We start from the raw sequence: 17647 nt of genomic DNA, 5'->3' as shown, positions 1-17647 counted from the left end.
AAGCAATTTACTGAACGGGAGGAAAATGATACATCTGATAAGGGGGTAATATCCAAAATACATAAAGAACTCATACAACCCAACATCAAAACAAAAACAAGGGGCGCCTGGGTGGCGCAGTCGGTTAAGCGTCCGACTTCAGCCAGGTCACGATCTCACGGTCCGTGAGTTCGAGCCCCGCGTCAGGCTCTGGGCTGATGGCTCGGAGCCTGGAGCCTGTTTCCGATTCTGTGTCTCCCTCTCTCTCTGCCCCTCCCCCGTTCATGCTCTGTCTCTCTCTGTCCCAAAAATAAAATAAAAAAAAAAAAGTTGAAAAAAAAATTTATAAAAAACAAAAACAAAAACAAACAAACAAAAAAGTAACCCAATTAAAAAATAGGCAGAGGAAGGGTGCCTGGATGGTTCAGTCAGTGGAACATGCGACTCTTTTTTCTTTTCTACGTTTATTCATCTTTTTGAGAGACAGAGACAGTGTGAGTGGGGGAGGGGCAGAGAGGAGACACAGAATTTGAAGCAGGCTCCAAGTTCTGAGCTATCAGCACAGAGCCTGATGCTGGAGTCAAACCCACGAACTACGAGATCATGACTTGAGCTGAAATCAGACACTTAACCCACCAAGCCACCCAGGTGCCCCTGGAACATGTGACTCTTGATCTCGGGGTCATGAGTTTCATGAGCCCCATGTTGGGTGGAGAATTTACTTAATAAAAGAAAATAAAAAATAAAATGGGGAGAGGATCTGAATACGCATTTTCCAAAGATGGCATACATATGGCCAGGAATCACAGGAAGAGATGTTCAACATCACTAATCATCAGAAAAATGCAAATCAAAACCACCATAAGTTATCCCCTCATACCAGTCAGAATGGCTAGTATCAAAAAGACAAGAAGTAACAAGTGTTGGCAAAGATGTGGAAAAAATGGAACACGTGTACTGCTGCTGGGAATGTAAACTGGTGCCACCACTAGGGAAAACAGTATGGCGGTTACTCAAAAAATTAAAAATAGAAACACTATATGACCCAGCAATTCTGCTTCTGGGTGTTTAGCTGAAGAAAACAAAACGTGAATTCAAAACGATATATGCACCCCTATGTTTATTGCAGCATTATTTACAATAGGCAAGATACAGAAGCAAACCAAGTATCCACTGATAAATGAATGGATAGAGACAATGTGATACACACACACACACACACACACACACACACACACACACACACAAAATGGGATATTATTCAGCCATAAAAAAGAATGAAACCTTGCCAGCGTGGATGCACCTGGAGGGTATTATGCTAAGTGAAATAAGTCAGACAGAAAAAGAGAAATACCATAGGATTTCACTTATATGTGGAATCTAAACAAACAAAACAGAAATAGACTCGTAAATACAGAGAACAAACCAGTGGTTGCCAGCCAGGGGAAGTGTGGGGATGGATGGGTGAAATAGGTGGAAGTAATTAAGAAGTACAAACTTCCATTTATAAAATAAATTAAGTCACAGGGATGAAAAGCACAGCATAGGGAATACAGTCAATAACACTGTAATAAGTTTGTATGGTGACAGATGTACACTTGTAAGTGCACATTTCATAATGTATATAATTGTCGAGTTACTATGTTATACACCTGAAACCAATATAATATTATATGCCAACTATACTTCAATTTATAAAAATGTTACTGCTAGTAATGGTAGCAGTATCCCAGTCCACAATACCACACGTTTGAAAGTCTCATCTAATTTGTACTTGTTTTTGTTAGACTGTACACTTGTAAAGTAGGGACTATATCTATTTATCTCTATATCCCCAGAATCTACCCTGAGGCCATGCCCATAATAGCCACTAATTAAGCAACTGTCCTTTCAGGCACTAGAGAAGAGACCACCAAAATCCTCTGCCTAGCCTCCCTCATTCCCCTATAGATTATATCCTCAGTTCCTATAATTCTTTGGCTTCCTTTGACTCCCTTACTTGTTCCCACCTCCTCCCTTCCTCTGCTCCAGGGATGTTCATTCACTAATGGTGATCTCTGGTCTCATCCCTGGCAGGTGTTCCAATGCTTCCTTTTGCTCTCTACCCACAGCTATATTATCTAACCAGCCTCTGCATCACTTATTCTGCAATTAATAGAAGGGTGAACGGAGGCTGTATTTCTCGACCATTGGTCTCATACCCATTTGTGAGAAGGAGAATTCTCTGGAAAAGAGAAAAGCAGGTAAGATGGTAACAAGAACACAAAGCCTTCAAACACAGCTCCCTCGTTAAGGGAATCCTGTAGGTATATTTGTACAACCAACCAAAATCTCACTGGGGTTTGGGGAGGTTCAGAAACTGCTGGGGAGAAGATGGAGGCATGATGGGCAGGAAGCTCAGCTATATGTTAATTTTTATTTTGCAAATTTCAGGGTTTATTTTCCCCCCACTAGTAAACATCTTCATTTTCTCCCCAGAGCAGAAACTCAAAGAGGAAGAGAGTATGAAAATCCTCAGAGCTGAGAAGATACAAGATCACAGGCAGCTACAGACTCGAAAATAAGAATAAGGTCAGATGCAGGCTGTTCTCAAATCACAGCTCTGTACAAAGTGCCCTCTACCCTGAGCAGCGGGGTGGGGCTGGAACATGATCCTTGTCTCCCCTAGAGGCGAACGAACTGCTGGTAAAACGTTAACTACCCAGGATGGAAGGAAATGGAGCCCTCGGAAGTACCTCTCCCTACTCATTTCTCCCCCTGAGAGGAGAACAATTCAAGGCCATATTCCCATCCCTACTATTTTATGGGTTTTTTTTTTTCATCTGAAAAAGGCTGAGGAGGGGATCACAAAGCAGAAATGGAACACTGGAGCATCTTAAGCATGCTTTGTTTAAAGGTCAAAGTCTTGTGAAACATGCCAATCTCCCTTCACTGTGTCTCTGTGTCCCTATATGAACCCAGAACTCCTCTTATTGGGGGGACTAGAGCAAGAAAGGAAAGAGGGAACTGGGAATAAATACAAGCAAATAAATACAAGCAGAGTGGGAGGCCCTTGCAATACTAGGGGTGATTATTAAGGGAAATGAAACTAGTCTTCTTGTAGGGCTCAGACTGGTTTTGAGAGCAACTCTACATAATAAATAACCAAAATAGTTTAAGTAACAACAGAAGTTTTGGAATAAATGTATAGCCACCCAGGACAACTACTTTAAGGTGCCCGTATTTATCTGGATATGATATACTAAAACTCACATGAGTCTCATAACTTTATTGTCTTAAATAGGACCAAGGAACAGTCTGACATGACCAGGAGAGTGAGGAAAAACGAAAGAGCAGGGAGAAGACAGGAGTGTATATGGTGGCAGAGATGATGGAGATGAACAAAGAAGAGCCAGAGACAGATGTCATACAAAAGGAACAGTAAGTTCTTATCATAAATACAGAGATGGAAGCAGTGATCTAATTATGGCTAAAATCAGTTCCTAGGCCAGCTTTCCCAGTTGAAGCTTTCCTGGGTGACTCCATCAGCCAGCCCTGTGTGGTCCAGGAGTATGGCAGAGTGGGAGTAGAAATGGGCAGAGACAGATATTAACTTCTCCCACTTCCGTTTAAACCCAAGAAGACCTTTATTCTCCTACACAGGAAAACTGGACTTTGCACATTCGTTGGCTACTTTGTATCAGATAGAGAAATTTGATTAATGCCAATTCTTCAAAGAGTCAGCTGTAAAACTTTGCCTGTCAGTAAATAAACAAATTAAAGAGCAAGAGTTATTAGTGCTTCATGTGTTTTTGAGCTCATTGTGTAAAGCAACCTCTGTTCTTAAGAATCCTAAGTCCTGGGGTGCCTGGATGACTCAGTCAGTAGGACATCAGACTCCATATCAGGGTCATGAGTTCAAGCCCCACATTGGGTGTAGCTGAGAAGGAAAAGAAGGAGGAGGGGGAGGGGGAGGGGGAAGGGGAGGAAGAGGAGAAGGAGAAGGAGGGGAAGGGGAAGAAGAAGAAGAACCATAAGTCCTCCATATGACCCAGCAATTCCACTCCCATATATATATATACCCAAGAGAAATAAAAACTACGTCCACATAAGAGTTTGTACACAAATGTTCATAAACAGCATTATTTATGCTAGCCAAAAAGGTGCAAACAACCCAAATATCCATCAACTGATGGATGGATAAACAAAATGGGGCATGCAATGGATATCATTTGGCAATAAAAAGAAATAAAATACTGATAAATGATACGACATGGATGAATCTTAAAAACATCATGCTAAGTGAAAGAAGCCAGTCACAAATACCACAGATTGTATGATTTTATTTATATGAAATATCCTGAATGGTCAAATTCATAGAGACAAAAAGTAGATTACTGGTTTCCAGTGGAGGAGAGAGGAGATGGAGATGAGGAGCACTGCTAATGGGTATAGGGTTTCTTGTTGGCGTGATGAAAATGCTCAAAATTGACTGTGGTGATGGTTGTTCTACAATTCTGTGAACTCACTAAAAATCATTGAATTATACACTTAAAAAAATGTTTTTTTAATGTTTATTTTTGAGAGAGAGAGACAGAGCATGAGTGGAGGCGGGGCAGAGAGAGAGGGAGGCACAGACTCTGAAGCAGGCTCCAGCCTCTGAGCTGTCAGCACAGAGCCCGATGTGGGACTCAAACTAGTGAACCATGAGATCGTGACCTGAGCCGAAGTCAGATGCTTAACCGACTGGGCCAACCAGGAGCCCTGAATTATATACTTTAAATGGATGAATTGTATCTCAATAAAGCTTTTCTTCAAAAAAAAAAATCTAAAGGTCTGGAATTGGACTATGTCAGCTAGCTGGAGTCTAGGTTTAACTATACTATCCCATAAGCCCATTAAGACCCATAGCCAGCCAGTAACTGCAAAAATCCAAACTTTTGCTTTAATTAAAACAAAACAAAACAGGGATGCGTGGCTGGCTCAGTCAGTAGAGCGTTATGAATCTTGATCTCGGGATCATGTATTCAAGCCCCATGTTGGGCATGGAGTCTACTTAAAAATATAATAAACAAAGAAACAAACAAACAAAACAAAAACTGACATTAAGGCCTTGGACCTCATTTGTGCTCTCTCCCTGTGAGCTCTATATGACTTGTTCAACTGATTTAATAAGAAACATGTCCAAAGTAATTATGGAAATCATTCAATGATATCACAAATATTTATTGAACATCTATTATGTGAAAGGTACTATTCGAGGGCCTGGGAGTCTAACACGTCATCCCTGCCTACAAGATGCTTACCGTACGTTCACCAGTCTCAAGAGAGCATGGTAAGTGGTACAAAAGGGGTAAGTGCTGGGGACGTTAGGGGCATAATCCCAGGTTGGTGTGTTAGTGTAGTAGATTACAGAAGTAAGGTATAAACCAAAGCCTGAAAGCTAACTAAAACTGATATGAAAATAAAGAGGCGTGACAGGAGTGTTCTAGGCAGAGAGAATAAGTACAAAGGCCCAAACTCATAGAAAGCAGGGAATTTCAGGAATTAAAGTAGTTTGGTGTGGCTGAGGCATAATGTGCAAGAACTGGGGAGGGGTGGAGGGCAGGACTGGGACAGTGGAAGCTGAAGAATACTGAGGTCTTTTACATTTGTAACGTGACAAAAAACTGGGGAGCCTTGCTGAAGAGATCAAAGTGCAGCCTGAGAGCTGCTTTAGAGAAGGATGGAAGGAATTTAATTATGGAAAAGGATATGATCAGAACTTTGTTTGGCAAGGGCCACTTCAGCTGCACTGTGGACGGCAAATGGGAGGGGGCACGGAATTAATAGGCTGGAGCAAGGAAGGGGGTCAGAGAGAAGATGTAGCAGGAATCCAGAGGAGATGATGGTGGCCTGATTTAGTAGCATGAATCAGGTTGGAGAAGAGGGGACAGGTTAGAGAGTTACATAGGAGTTGGCATTGTCATGACCCCAGACTGACCAGATGAGGGAATGCCAAAGGGAAGGAGAACAGTGGCAGGTTTGTGGCACAGATCACTGTGGGCTACGAGCCCACATATATTATTCTAATAAGAATTATAATAATAACTATTATTATTTTTAAAGAACCAGGTTTGGAGGTAAGGTAAGTTCAGTATGGGACATGTTGCACATTCAAAAGCAGATACCCAACAGACAGTAGAGATCTACAACTCAAGAGTGATGGATTATAACTGAAGTCACAGACAGGAAGGCATAGAATAGGTCAGAACTCTAGAGACCAGTGACATTTATGGCATGAACAGATCAGAAGAGGTGGCAAAGAGAACTGAAGAGGAATGGTCAGATTGGTGGGGAACCAACAGAGTGAGGGCCATGGCAGCAGTTTGAGTGAAGTAGTGGCCAAGAGTGGCACCTGCTCTGTGACATTAGGTAAAACAAAGGTGCGAAGCACAAGGGAGCGGGGGCAGGGCGGGGCGGGGTGGGGGTGGGGGATCAACTCTCCAATGCTGAGGAGTGGATGGGAGATAAACAAATGGAGATACTGGCTAAAAACAAGTCCCTTTTTTTAAAAAAAATATTTACTTATTTTTGAGACAGAGAGAAACAGAGTGTGAGTGTGGGAGTAACTGAGAGAGAGGTAGACACGGAATCCGAAGCAAGCTTCAGGCTCTGAGCTGTCAGCACAGAGCCCGACGTGGTGCTCAAACTCGCGAACTGTGAGATCATGACCTGAGCCGACGTCAGACTCAACTGACTGAGCCACCCAGGCGCTCTGAAAACAAGTCTTTTTTTTTTTTTTTAAGTAGGCTCTGAGATCAAGAGTCAGACACTTAAGCTACTGAGCCACCCAGACAACCCTGAAAACGACTCTTTTAAGAAGTTTGTCTATACAAAGGAAGACAGTGATAGAGTGGAAGTCAGCAAGAGGAATAGGGTTCAAAAAAAAGAATTTTTTTTAACATGAGAAAGATCTAAATATATTTAAACATGGAAATAGATGCAAGGAGTTTGTAGTTTCATATTATAATCATGATCTTTCCCCTAAATCCTCCCCCTCCTTCTCACAGGAAACCTGCAGGGAAGATCTTACAATATGCTAGGTGCTAAGTATTTTAAGCCAGAGCAGTTTCAGTGCAGATCTGACTAACCAACATCCTTGAAAACAGGGTACCTCTAATGCCTCCGCTGACATCTGCTCTCCTGCCAGCTCTTTAGCTCTTTATTTATAGCCACACATAATATAAGACTTCTGATTTTCTCATCATCTTTAAAAGTCTAATTCTTCTAAAAATTTTTAATGTTTATTTATTTTTGAGAGGGAGACACACAGAGAGCGAGCAGGGGAGGGGCAGAGAGAGAAAGAGGAAGACACAGAATCCCAAGCAGGTTCCAGGCTCTGAGCTGTCAGCACAGAGCCAGATGTGGGGCTTGAACCCACGAGCCATGAGATCATGACCTGAGCCCAAATCGGACACAACCAACTAAGCCACCCAGGCGCCCCAGTCTATATTCTTCTAAAATGGGCTTTTCAAAACCATAAGTATTTGCTAACTTATAAAGATCCATCAGAGACATGCACATGGTTGCCCCCTCCCTCTTTTCTTGTGTCAGCAGCAGAATCTCCACTGCTATTTCTGTGGGAGTGCTTATTTGTTATTGTTTTGGGAGAAGCTGTGGTTTCAGAAATGGAAAAGAGAAGAATCTGTCAAAGCAGCAAGGGCATAGGAGGTGCCTACCCTCGGACTGAAGGTCAGGAGGGCTGTTCTGCCTGCCCACTAGGCAATTACTCAAAATGTCATCCCCACTCTGCCTACAAACCTCACCCCATTTTTTTAAACTACTTGATATTTCATCCAAGTCATTTAGCAAATAACTCTGAGAAGGTTAGAGAGCTTTCAGCTACACATGCATCACTTGAATAGCAGGCTGCTTCCCCCCGGCCCCCCGCCGCCCCGACCAACCTCAGACCTACGACACTGAGTTGGGGCTTTGATGGGGTGAGGTTGGCAAGAGGACTCAAAAGCAAGGAAAATGTGGGCCTTGAGTGAAGGACAGGGTGGGCGTTGGTCAGGTACTACAGTGGAGGGCTGATGGAAGCGTCCAAGTCCTATGAGCCTGAAATCTTGGAAAAGGAAGAAGAGTTTAGATGAGAAGCATCTGGGAGATGAAAAGGTATCAAAGGGTAAGCATCATTTTAAAAGCATGTCTCATGTTAATCCAATTCCAGGAAAGGTAGATCAAACTCTTTTCCTTTCTCTAGAATATTTCTAAAATCCAGGACTTAAGTGTATTAGTCAGGGTTCTCCAGAAAAACAGAACCAATAGGATGGATATATCTAGATACAGAGGTTAGACAGAAAGAAAGACAGATTGACATAAAGAAAGAGATTTATAAGGAATTGGCTCACTTGATTAAAGAGGCTGACAAGTCCCCAAATCTGTGGGCTAAGTCACTAAGCTGGCGACCAGGGGAGCCAAAAATGTAGTTCTAATCCAAAGGCCAGGAGGCTCCAGACTCAAGAGCCAAAATTTCAGTTCAAGTCTGAAGGCAGGAAAAAGCTGATGTCCCAGGCAGTAAGGAGGAATTCTCTCTTACTCAGAGAAGGGTCAACCTTTTTGTTCTATTCAAGCCATCAACTGATCGGATGAGGTCTACCCACATTAGGGAAGACAACTTGCTTTACTCAGTCTACCAATTTAAATGTTAATCTCATAGGAGCACTTGGGTGGCTCAGTCCATTAAGTGTCCCACTGGGCTCAGGTCGTGATCTCGTGGTTTGTAGGTTAGAGCCCCACGTTGGGCACTGCGGTGACAGCTCAGAGCCTGGAGCCTGCTTTAGATTCTGTGTCTCCCTCTCTCTCTGCCCCTCCCCGACTTGTGCTCTCTCAAAATAAATAAATATTAAAAAAAATTTTTTTTGACAAAAATAAATGTGAATCTCATATAAAAACTCCCTTATAAAAACACCCTCACAAAAACACCCAGAGTGATGTTTGACCAAATGTTTGACCAAATATCTGGGCACCCCATGGCCCAGTCAAGTTGACACATAAAATTAACCATCACACTAAGCTAGTAATACAGTTCTGTCACATGGTTCAGTCAACATTTACAAGGCCCTCTGCTATGAAATACGCATAGCTAAATCAGATCCCTTCCTCCTAATGGGAATAAGATTGATAACCCATATATAATTATTGTAATAGCATTAAGTACCATGAAGGGGTCTAAAAGCCAAAAACATTCAGGATCGGGAGAGACTATTTCTTCCATAGGGTTTCAGGGAAAGAGTGTAGCATTTCAGCAGGGAATTGAAGGATGATGATAATGGCATAAAAGAGGAGGGCATTCCTAATGAAGAAAAGAAACAAAAAAACAAATAATCAGGAAAACATGGTGAGTCATCTAGTTTAACTGTATTTTAAAGTGTATGAGGAGAAACCAAAGCAATCTGTATAACGGGAGGTGGTAAAGAGAACCCAGAGCTTCCCAATCTTCCCAGCAGAACTTTCGAAGAACCTACACCCTTTGGCCAGAATCTTTCTGAACTGTTTCAGTTCAGCTTTTAAATATTTCTGGGAAGTAACTTACTTCCCCTTCTGCTAACTCCTCCCATCTCCTCGAGTTCCTCGCCTCCAGTCTTCAGTATGCCCGGTTACCCATTAGGCTACAGGTTTAAAAGGCTTTTTGGAGTACCTGGGTGGCTCAGTCGGTTAAGCATCCCGACTCTTGGCTTTGGCTCAGGTCGTGATCTCACAGTTTGTGAGTTCAAGCCCTGCGTTGGACTCTGCACTCTGTTCCTGAGTTTGAGGCTTGGGTTGTGCTGACAGTGCAGACCCTGCCTGGGATTCTCTCTCCTTCTCTCTGCCCCTCCCCCACTTATGCTCACCCCCCCTTCTCAAAATAAATAAACTTTAAAAAAATCTAAAAGGCTTTTGAGGAGGAATCAGAACCTAATCAACATTTATTAACATGTTTCATAAAATACATTTCAAGTCCAAAACGATGAATCTCAGATTCATGGAACAAATATCTACCATCACCTACTATCACCTACTACTATCATCTGTCATGCCCTGTGATAAGTCCTGGGGATATAAAAATATGTTTCCTGCCCTAAAGTAACTCACTGTCTGCTTTAATGTTTTTTATTTTTGAGAGAGGGAGACAGACAGAGCATGAGCAGGGGAGGGGCAGAGAGAGAGGGAGACTTAGAACCCGAAGTAGGCTCCAGGCTCTGAGCTATCAGCTCAAACTTGTGAACCATGAGATTAGGACCTGGGCTGAGGTCAGACGCTCAACCGACTGAGTCACCCCGGCACCCCTCTCTCTCACTGTTCACTTTAGAACAAAGACTCATCAGAAGATGGAGAATGTCTTTGGAGACATCTTGAGAAGGGCCATGCGAAAGATATCTTCAAAGTCAGTTCTAACCCAGAAAGCAATTTTGCCTGGTTTGTGACCACAGGAAGAAGGGTACCCACCCTATCTTCAAATTAGTGCTCAGGAGCTGCCAGCACAAGTCACAGTGGTGGAGCCAACCAATGTGCACCGAGCACCTCCAAGTGTCAGGCGTTGTATTAGGCTTGTGAGATACAAAGAGGAGTAAGAAGTATTTCTGAAGCGCTTCCTGTTAACCAGGTGCTATGGCAGGTACTGGAAACACAGTCCCTCAAGATGGGAAGGAGTATCCTAGAGATACTCTAGGATGAGAAGCAGGAAGCAGCAATCACCTAGCTTACCCATCCTGTTCCCTGAATTGCCCTGGTTCATCTTCCTCCAACACTTTGATTCAACTTGTTCTCCACTTTGATAGTCAAAGTGATCTCCCTAAAATACAAATCTGATCATGTCAATGCCCGTACCATTACCTTGGGGATAAAATCCAAACTTCTTTACCTAGTATGCCAGGCTCTTCATAATGTTCCCTGCTTATTTCTAACCACTGTCCCTCTGTACTCCCTGTTATAATATACTCAACCACTTACAGTTCCCTGAATATACAGGTAGCCCTCACACCACTGACTTTGTACACACTATTCCCTCTGCCTGGGAGGCTCTTTCCTCAATTTTTATTCCTCCTTTAGAATGTTGTTCTTGAAAAGAGAAAAAGGGAAAAAAGCCTTGTCTGACTGATCTCAACACCTCCACCCTCATTCCAGATGAATTATGAGACCCTCCTCCTCTGTACTCCTATAATACTCAATCTGTCCCTGAGTCATGACATTTGTCATCCTGCTCTGTAATTGTCTGTTTATTTGACTATCTCATAAGACCATGAGCCCTTTAAGGACCACTAAAATCCTTATATTTTATTCCCATTAGATGCCCAATATAATGCTTAGCATCTAGTAGTCATTCAGGAGACTAAATACCTCTTAAGAGATTGAATGAATGAATGAATGAATGAATGAATTAATTAATTAATTAATAAAAATGTCAAGCATTTACTGGCATCTGTGTGTGAGACACATGTTAAAACCTACAATTTAATGAATATTTATTGGGTACCTATAATGTAAATAGTTTCTTGACAGGTACTTTAATAAAAGTCCGAAACAAAGACACAGTTTCTAACCTTAAGTTGCTTTCAGAGGAGTGAGAAAAGTTAAATATGTACTCAGATAAAGAATAGGGCATACTAACAGTGCAATCATGCTACTAAAGTTATCAAAAGGGCAATGGATGTCCATGGCCACCAACACATTGTTTTCCAGAATTGTTCTTACAACAACCCTAGTTAGACTGGCTAGGTAAGAATGAACCTTTTCTACTTAGTTCAACCAAGACTAAGTTTTCAGACGAACGAACAATAGGAACAAAGAAAGAAAAAACACAAAGGAATTTTTTTATTTTAAAGACAGACATTTTCAGTCAAGGATAGCCAGAGCCTAACAAGGAATTCTCAGTGGATACCACCTGCTGACATCTAAACTTCCTTGGACATCAAATCCAACTCATCAGGCCCCTAACTGGCTCACCAAGGATTTGGCCTGACTTAGTTTTCACTCCCTTTCAGGAAACCTTGGGTGGCACTTGCTGTGTTTAAGCTGACAAGTCCAGATCCCTGGGGAAGGAGCCCTTCCTTCCCTTTCTGCCGCTTCAGGCTCCTCTCCTGAACTTAAGCCTGGCCTGAGCTTCAAGGTGGCCACCTCCTTTGCCCTACCTAGAGATCATTCTAATTTTGAGACCCTAGAATTTCTCCCGAAATTCTGCCTGAAACTCACCTTTCTCTGTCTTCTTTTATTTTCTTATTTTAAAGTTTATTTATTTATTTTGAGAGAGACAGAGACAGCATGAGTGGGGGAGGGGCAGACAGAGGGAGAGAAGAATCCCAAATAGATTCTCAGTGTAGATCTGGACACGGGGCTCATAAGATCATGACCTGAACCTAAATCAAGAGTCAGATGCTTAGCGGAGTGAGCCACCCTGGTGACCCTCTGTCTTTTTTTAAAATCCCATCTGGAATATCTGCCTCAGCCTGACCTTTGTCAAGGACGGTTTTACCCTTTAGGGTATCCAGCTGGTTTCCTCTCCTTCCGCTGAACTTATGCTACTTGGCCTCAACTCAGATATTTCCTGGAATGCCCCTCCACCTTCCTCCCAACCTTTGCAGGTTTGCCCAGTTCACTTGTTCAGGAAGCCTTCCCTGAGCGGCGTAGTCCACAGGGCAGCTCTCCTACATATGAACTCCAAAAGCTCTGTTTGCTACACTCAGTGCTCTGTGTTTCATTACGTGCAGTCCCAACTCTGATTTATATGTTTACCTGTCTTATTACCTCTGACCACACCCAAACTGTAATCTTCTTAAAGGAAGGAACTGTATTTTATATTTCCCTCCTCCCCCAACTGCACCTACCCACGACTGAGAACAGTTACTGAGCACCTACAGTTATGTAAGTTACCGTTCTGGTGCTTTATGTATGTTATTTCACTTGATCCTCACAATTTTCTCACACATGAGAAAACTGAGGGTCAGAGAACATGAATAAAAGGCCAAGGCTACACAACTAAAAAGTGGCAGAGCCATGAAGAGAATCCAGGTCCCCCAGCCCCCAAAGCCTTGTGGCTTCCAAACCCAGCAGGCACCGCGCGGGGCAGGCGTTGCTGACCAAGCTGTTCCCAGGCCCAGGCGGAGAGCCAAGGTATACAACCCAAGACAGCAGAGCCAGCTTGATACCTCCCTCCTCCAAAGCCCACATCTGGGTCTCCCTGGGTCCCTGCAGGGTCTCCCTGGCTTACGGCACTAACACTCCACCCTGTGCCAATTCAGGCAGTAGCCCCACTCTGTTCCACAGGTGGCTTACTGGAAGCCCTGATCAAATGCATAAGATGTCAGGAAATGAAAAGTCAAACTCCTCTGAAGCAGATTCAGAGAAGTGATCCCTGAGCACTGGCTTGCTGGGAGGGAGCCCCTCCCTATGGCCATCCAGTTTCAGCTCTTGTGTTTTCCTTTTGGGGCCTGTCAGGCAACTTTAGGATTACAGGAACAAGACTTTTGCCAATAAGCCCTGTCTAAAAGAGACAGGTTGGGGGGACGCCTGGGTGGTTCACTTGGTTAAGAGTACTCTTGAGTCTCTCTCTGCCCCTCCCCGCCTAGCTCGCTCCCGCATGCGCATGCTCCCTCAAAATAAATAAACATTAATTAATTAATTAATTAATTAATTAAAAAGATAGGCTGGAAGAAACCCTGACACTGTGTAAACCCCAGGTCAGCAGGAACTCCTGTCTCTTCTCCTGCCTCACCCTGACCCAGGGCCACACCTTCCACATGCCCACATGGAAGGAGGCTTCTCCACTTTGGTAGTAACAGGTACCATTTACTGAGTGCCTATTATGTGCCAAGCACTATACTCAGTGCTTTAAATGTTTATCTCAATGAATTGGTTTTTTTAACATGGATTTCTTGGGGCATCTGGGTGGCTCAGTTGGTTAAGCATCCGACTTTGGCTCAGGTAATGATCTCCCGATTCATAAGTTCGAGCCCCGAGTTGGGCTCTGCACTGATGGCTGACAGCTCAGAACCTGAAGGCTGCTTCACATTCTGTGTCTCCCTCTCTTTCTCTGTCTCTCCCCAGCTTGTGCTCTCTCTCTCTCTCTCTCTCTCTGTGTGTCTCTCTCTCTCTCAAAAATAAGTAGGTAAACATTTTTTAAAAACATGGATTTCTTCAATTTTTAATTTTTTTTATTTTTGAGAAAGAGAACATGTGTGTGCACACGTGAGTGGGGGATGGGCAGAGGGAGAGAGAAAGAGAGAGAGAGGGAGAAAGAGAGAGAATCCCAAGCAGGCTCCATGCTCAGCACAGAGCCCAATGTGGGGCTCGATCCCACAATCCTGGGATCATGACCTGAGCCAAAATCAAGAGTCAGATGCTCAACCGACTGAGTCACCCAGGCGCCCTAATCTCAATGAATTCTTATTAACATTCTGTGAATACAAGGTCTAGTGCTGTAGTTGAGGACACAAACTCTGGGGTCAAACTGTCCAAGTTCAGAATCCCAGCTCCACCACTTACACATTGCATGGACTTGGTCCTGCTACTTAACTTCTCTGTGCCTCAATTTCCTCATCTGAAAAATGACAACTACACCAGCACTTAATTCCTAGAAATGTATGAGGATTAAATGAATTAATAACTGTAAGATGCTCAATAAATTTTACTGTTATAATAACTATTATGGTAGGCATCATCTCCTTTTGACAGGTGTAGCAACTGAGTGTTAAGAGAGCATAAATCACTTGCCAAGGTTCTTTGCCAAGGTCAAAGAACAAAGCATGAACTTAAATCCAGATCTGGTCTATCTGACTCCAAAGGCACATGTACATCTAAGAAATCCCAGTGCTTGAAGCCTCTCTCACAGAGAGTAGCTGGGATGATGAAAGAGCTACACAAGGACCCAGGCTAGAACTAAGTTCCCAGGGCCCCATTGGGTTGCCCAGAGGCAACCCCAAGAATGTAGGGTCTGGAATCAGCCTAATTACCAGCCTAATGACCTCAGCCTAATGACCTCAGGCTGAAATGAATATATGAAAGGCAGTATTGAAGAGGCAAAAGTCACAAGAGGACATCACAAAGCCTTAGCAAAATGGTTTTTCCAGGGAGGGGAAGTCCTACCCAAGTTCACTTGGTGCCTTGCTAGGGTAGAGGGGATCCAAACTTAGTGTGAGAGTCTCAGAAAAAGTTTTGGCACCAATCAGTCCTAGCATTTTTGCACCCTGTTCTCTCTACCCCATGCTTTGCTACCACTAACCTCCTGGTCTGAATGGAGTGAAGTAATAGTAGTTCCCAAAGATAATTCTGCAGGACCTCAAATTGCCCTTCCTTCTCACTGATGATGTTCTTAGAAGTAGCTAACAAATCTTGTTTCCAGGGCCCCAACGCACAGACACTCATGCCCATCTCTGGGAATGCTTGAGGGCATGCTCTCGTGTCATGAGGAGCTGAGAGACAGGTGAGGGACCATCAGAGTTGCCATCCCCACCACCTTGCCCATCACAGGATTTCCGAAGGAGACATTTCCTACTTCCCATAGTCACTATGTCCTGAAAAGGAGAGTCAGACACTGCAAGGAGCTAGGCTCCTGCCCCTCTCTCTTGCATCAGCCATTTCCAGGATCAGCCTTGCTTGTCCGGTTCTGAGAGAGCTCTCAAAAGCTGCCTAGTAAGAGAGTTGGGTACTGAGGGAATTGGGCCCAGAGAGCCTTGTCCAAGAAAAGACCAACAATTAATAATCGGAACAGGGAGTGAATTTCATTTATCCTTGAAAATTCAGCACCTTACAGTTGGTAGTTAGGTGACAGTATCAGTGAAATTAAATTGTTGTTAAAGGTCAGAATGCCGAGGGGCACCTGGGTGGCTCAGTCAGTTGAGCGTCCAACTTCAGCTCAGGTCACGATCTCGCGGTCCATGAGTTCGAGCCCCGCGTCGGGCTCTGGGCTGATGGCTCAGAGCCTGGAGCTTGCTTCCGATTCTGTGTCTCCCTCTCTCTCTGCCCCTCCCCTGTTCATGCTGTGTCTCTCTCTGTCTCAAAAATAAATAAACGTTAAAAAAAAAAATTAAAAAAAAAAAAAAAACGGTCAGAATGCCTAAATATTGGTTAGAAACAAGCCCCAAACTTGACCTGTTTCCTGTTTGCCAACTTGTCTCTAATTGTCCCAGGACAGGATAACACCTCTGTCATAGAAGCGCTCCGATCCTCTGGATCCTGCTCACAAATCCAAGGGTGGTGATAGCTAAATAGTCAACATCCAATTTCTGAGAACTGACCTCGATTGCTCAGGAAGGTCTGATGTTTCATCCTCCACTTCCTCACACCCTTACACATTACACATCAATAATAAAACAAAGTGAATTTCAGACCAGATTAAGGAAATTTCTAACATCTTTTTAATCAGCACTCTGACAACACATTACCACCACATTGCATTAAAAAGCAGAAACAGAGAGCAAACCAGTTCCTAAATCACTTCCTCTCGGCAACAATCACCTTGACCCCACACTCTGATCCGCATGCACACACAAGGCACTTGTAACACACACGTGCACTTTAAACTAAATGGCAGTGACACACAAGCCATTAGCATGCCACACACAATTCACAGAAGTGTGCCGTGGGCCCCCAGGCAATATTAAGAATATAACCCCACCCACCCCTCACTGCAGAGGAGCACTGGGAGCTAAAGCATGCACATGCATCTCTGTGCCCTGTGTGTTCTGTCAGGTTCTGCAGGGAAAGAAGAAAACATGAAGCGGGGACCCTGATGGCTATGAAAACAATTTCCTGCTATTTGTTTCAGGGAACCACAGGCAGGAAAGAACCGGGAAAGTTATCTAAACAATCAGCCCACTATGGAAACTGAATGTGATGCTCACGGGAAAGTTGTGGAAGAGGTGGGAGAACAGGAAGGGAAGTCATATCAAACCAAAACATGAGAATTCTGTGCAACGGTAAGGAACCCCCCAACTAGGCCCTCCTTCCCCAGGGCAGAGGGGGGCTCCTGACTCCAAAGGTTGTCCTTACCACACCCACAGTGGACATCTTGGGGCTACTGAAATAATTCTCAACCTGCTCATTGGGAGAAGGCAGGCACATGAGACAGAAGAAGCTTTCAGGGCTCTGCCACACCCGCCCTGCCTCCCAGCTGCTAATCACAGCATCAGACCTGAGGACAAGAAGGAAGGTAAAAGACTATATCAGCCAAATTCAACTCCAGATAAGAAAACCCACGTCCAGGGTAGGGGAGTGACTTTCTCAAGGAGTACTCAGCTCACACAGAACCAGCTCTCCTCACTTCTGGCTCAGGGCTCTCCCCTGACCTCTGGATCTCCTTGAGGCCACGATGTGGGAATATCTCCCAAAAGTGAACTGTATAAAACTCCCTTGTCCTCACTCAAGGTAGGGGTATTAACTGGATCAGCCCTCCAAACTCATTAGTGGATGAGAGGAAGAATGGTATTTCCTCCTGTTTATCTACACTGCCTGGCTTGGAGCCCTTAGGGAGATCAACCCTCCACTTCAAAAAAACCCACTGCTATGGGTGACGGGGTCTCCACCCCACATCCCAGGCTGCAGCCCCACTGTCTGCACCCTCACAGGGTGAAGCAGCTAAGCTTCATGGAAAGCTCTACCTTCGGTGCAACTGCCCCTCTCAGGGCACAGCCCCCTACAGAGCCCTGAACCCCTCCCTTGTTTCCCATACTCC

General features: G+C 44.0%; 2 long non-coding RNA genes across 2 annotated transcripts in view; one reads left to right on the top strand and one right to left on the bottom strand.

Annotated features, from left to right (window-relative positions):
- LOC122207601 overlaps positions 1 to 17647 on the bottom strand; it is an 89900-nt gene that overhangs the window by 36019 nt on the left and 36234 nt on the right. The gene's annotated exons all lie outside the window — the stretch shown is intronic.
- On the top strand, positions 2068 to 5289 carry LOC122207602. Its single transcript, XR_006196941.1, has 4 exons — positions 2068 to 2222; positions 2458 to 2550; positions 3263 to 3399; positions 5209 to 5289. It is a non-coding gene; the product is annotated as an uncharacterized LOC122207602 (long non-coding RNA).

The sequence above is a fragment of the Panthera leo genome, chromosome E2 (genome assembly GCF_018350215.1).
Source record: "Panthera leo isolate Ple1 chromosome E2, P.leo_Ple1_pat1.1, whole genome shotgun sequence".
NCBI lineage: Eukaryota > Metazoa > Chordata > Mammalia > Carnivora > Felidae > Panthera > Panthera leo.
Note: the sequence above shows the minus strand (reverse complement) of the source record. Positions and strands in the feature narration are given on the sequence as shown.